We start from the raw sequence: 3,895 nt of genomic DNA, 5'->3' as shown, positions 1-3,895 counted from the left end.
CTTGAGCTGGTCTTCCAGTCATCGGGAGTTACTCCTGTTCTCCAATGTTGTGTGTTTGTGGGCAGCGCTGTTCGAATCAGCCAATCACAACGCTCCGTCCGCGTGGGGGCGGAGTCGCACGCTCACCTGAGTGTCATTTTACTGCATGATGAAAACCCATTCATAGCAATGAAACACAAGGGCCTGAATAAAGCTATATAAGGGTCCTACATCTTTGAATAACCACTGTTAAAGTAGTTGTTTATTAGAATAAGATGAGTATAGTTATTCTTTATTCTTTTTTTTACTTTTCCCTCCACTTTCATTTTCTTTGTTTGCACTCTTACTTTTCAGCTTTTCCTTCAGCAGTCATAGAAATAGGCCTACTACTAACTACAAAGTAGCTACTACAAAACCAACCATTTTCTGCATGATTTTTTAGATGCATTTGTGTACTTTACTTTTGTTCTCATAGGATTTTTGTCTTATTTTTAATCTATTATATGTTTACAATTCCATAAAAGTGCACCCATTTAACAACATTTAACTGTAATGTTCCATTTGGGGTCCCAAGGACTCCCGGCTTACTTTAACAGTTTGAATAACTGTACTTATTGTTTTATCAGTTTGATACTTTATGACCTTTCATAAGAATTCTCTCTAAACTGAAATGATGACATGTTTCGGAAGTCTGTTTCACAAAATGTCACATTAATTCTGTCTGAGGTCTCTCAGACTCCAGCTGTAAAAAGTGGTTTTCATGCTCTACATCAGTGATCTGTGTTGTTTGCTCATAAAAAAAAGTCCAACAGGGAGTTTGGACCTCTCAGGGGTCTAACTGACCTCAATTATATAAGTAATGTCACTGCATAGGATGCAAATTGTGCATTGTTATTGCCTACGAGTGACTTTTTTGGAAAACTAAATGACTCTGTATGTGTTCATGCATATTCATTGTAGAACATGGAATATTTCCTTATCTGGTCTAATAGCAATGCTTTATGTTCATATTTGTTTTTTTGTCACCTTCATCAAATGTGCAAGTGCAGTTTGGGATGAGTTACTACTTCAAAACTTCAGCATTACATAAACGGTCAGAAGACAAGAAACAAATATATAAATAGAAGTGTGTGTAATTATTGTTAGTATTTACATAGTATTGGGGTTTGTTGAACCAAAAAGGCTAAGTAGCGAAGTAAAGCCACAAAATGTCACAAAAATGAAAGGAGCTAATTTAGATATGAGCCTTTATGCTAACTACTGACTGAGAAGAAAGACAGTCCAAAAAGGTTGAGAATGAGACAAAATGCAGACAAAGACAAAATACAGATTATAAGATAAAAAAAGAAAAAAAAATATTGCCAATTAGACTGTAAGTTGAAGGGAAAGTGCAGGACAAAGGTGACACATGTGAGGCAGATGTGGAAAACTGCTTATATTTTCACATGTGTAATAACTGGTAGATAGTAACACATCTGGCTCACATTGTTCAGTAGATCCCTGAAAACAAACATCATTGAGCCATATATACAATGACACTGGCCTGTTTTATGGCAAACAATGAGGGGGACAAGTCCCTTTACATCCATGTGTCTCTTCAGGGGCTGTTCAGGGCTGTCTCATCACATGACTGGGAAGCAGGACCAGGCTGTGTTGTATTTCAGCCGCACCCTTGCCATTGTGGACTGAAACCATGGCCACCTACAGTTCAACCTTTTTTTTGTTATAAATACTTCAGGAAGCAGCCAGTCTTCCAGCTGTCGGGCCAGCTGACCCTTTTAAGCTCCCCGCGAAACTGGATATTGTTCTGTCGTCAAATTGTACAACACATAAAACTAGGGTAGATGACAAATAACATAAACCTTTTTTTGTGAAGGATGCACTAAATTGAATTGTCATGGCACTGCAGGATGCCTCTCTCAGTAATGAATTTATGTGTTATTTTGGAGATTAAACATTTGCCTTGTGTGCCTTGAGTTCAGTCAATGGCACAAAAACAGTGTTCAACCTTTACAGCATTCCTGACCTGAAAACCTGCTAATCAGTAACATAATGTTAGATAAATGTCACTTTTTAAACCAACTCAGTTCAACTAATCCTCACTCAAAAACCAAAGATAACTTTAGTTCAAACACAAAATGACAATGAATGATGACAATTTGAGTGCAAATTCTATTTGATTAATTATTTGAGTGATTTCTGAATCAATCCTCAACTATTGAGACGAGTCAAGTCAACATCTGAATAAAATGAAACCCACTGTTGTGTTGTTCTATCAAGGGATTAGGTACTAAAATCCAACAAAATTAAAACCACACAAGACTCCCAGTTCATCTAATTTAGTGAAATGCACACTCATTCCAAATTAATCAGACAACATATGGTCTTCATCAACTGTGTGTTCTTCTACATGTTTAAACTTTAGAAGACATTAAGTATTACTTTGCATTTATTTTTTATTTGAGTTCACTCAAAATGTGATATTGGTTGTCATGGTAGGAAAACCACAGGTGTTATTGTTTCTGCACTGCACTTCCCAAGAGATCACCCCAGTAATCGATCAGCATGTATGCCACTGTGAGTCTTTCTTGAACCATTTCTTAATGAGGGATTCTTTTCCACCTGGTAATCCCATTAAACCTGTATTTGTAAAGGGGGCTACAGTGTGCAGACTTCCTTCTGTCTTTGCTTTATTCTTTTTGGTAGCCATTGTGATTATGAAAATATCCAATTCTTCTTCTTCTAAACATTACTTTCTATAAAGCAGTAGAAGCCACAATATACTGAGAATGTGTTTCACATCATTCCTCTGTTCAAAGGGTATTTAACCACTTTATGGTCCATCTTTTCATTGGACAAAAAGCTCACAAGCAATTAAAAAAATAATGTTGGCTTATTGGCTGCTTCCAGGGCTCCACAACTACAGGGTCTCACTGCTGTGGCTTCCTGGGACATGAATGGAGTGATGTCATTGTTAGTGTTATTAGATACACCTATCATTTGTGTTTCCTTCCATAACAAGTCAAGATTCTGTGGGAAAAAAGTCCTGTTGTATTTCAGGCACACAATAAACATTAGGAACACTAGTCTGCAAATAGATGTCAAAAGAGTCCGTAATCACATCAGCCCAACGACATGTCTGTCTGGAGTCAAATATATCCTACAAAAAAGTTCTGAAAAGTAAATTACAAAAAGCAGTATGAACAGAAAGAAGGTTTTTCACAGAGGGGTCGACACAGCTGCAAATGATAACAGGTTATTAATGTCATTAGCTACAGTGCAGCTGTGTTCACCCTGCTGTGACTCAGTCTGTCCCACTTTCATATCATTTAATTATGTTTTTTGCAAAATGTAGGCAATGCACATACTAACTTAAAGGTTAAATATACCCATGTTATTATTGGACTGTGCATTGTGTCCCATATTGCAAGTTGCATGGAGCTATTTAAAGCTGAACATTAAACTGTGGATCTGAGATGGCTCCTTAATGAAGTATTTTTGCAGGCTGTCAAAAATGACAAATTGCAAATAATGCTACATGACAAAAGACAGTATCAAGTGAAAACGTATATACACACAATAAAGTATTAAAGTTATTACCATAAAGTATTTTGTTTTCTCTTATGTTTGTAATGAATACTAACTGCCATACAGTATACTATGAAATTAAGTACATACTTGAGAGTTCATACTGGGGCACTAGATTGTGAAAATGGTCTGTTGGAAGCATTGCAACATCACTTCCATTTAATTATTAACAGTAAACAAAGATGCTTCATGTTTTTACAGTGTATTGTGGGAATTTTGAGCTGAAGGTCCAGCAGTAGAACGTTTTGTGGAAAGCTCAAATGGAACAAATTCCCCTTTCATCACTTACTGTACTGAAGTTAGGTCACCTAGGGACCAGTCTTGTTAC

This window comes from Scomber japonicus, chromosome 23 (genome assembly GCF_027409825.1).
Source record: "Scomber japonicus isolate fScoJap1 chromosome 23, fScoJap1.pri, whole genome shotgun sequence".
Classification (NCBI taxonomy): domain Eukaryota; kingdom Metazoa; phylum Chordata; class Actinopteri; order Scombriformes; family Scombridae; genus Scomber; species Scomber japonicus.
Note: the sequence above shows the minus strand (reverse complement) of the source record.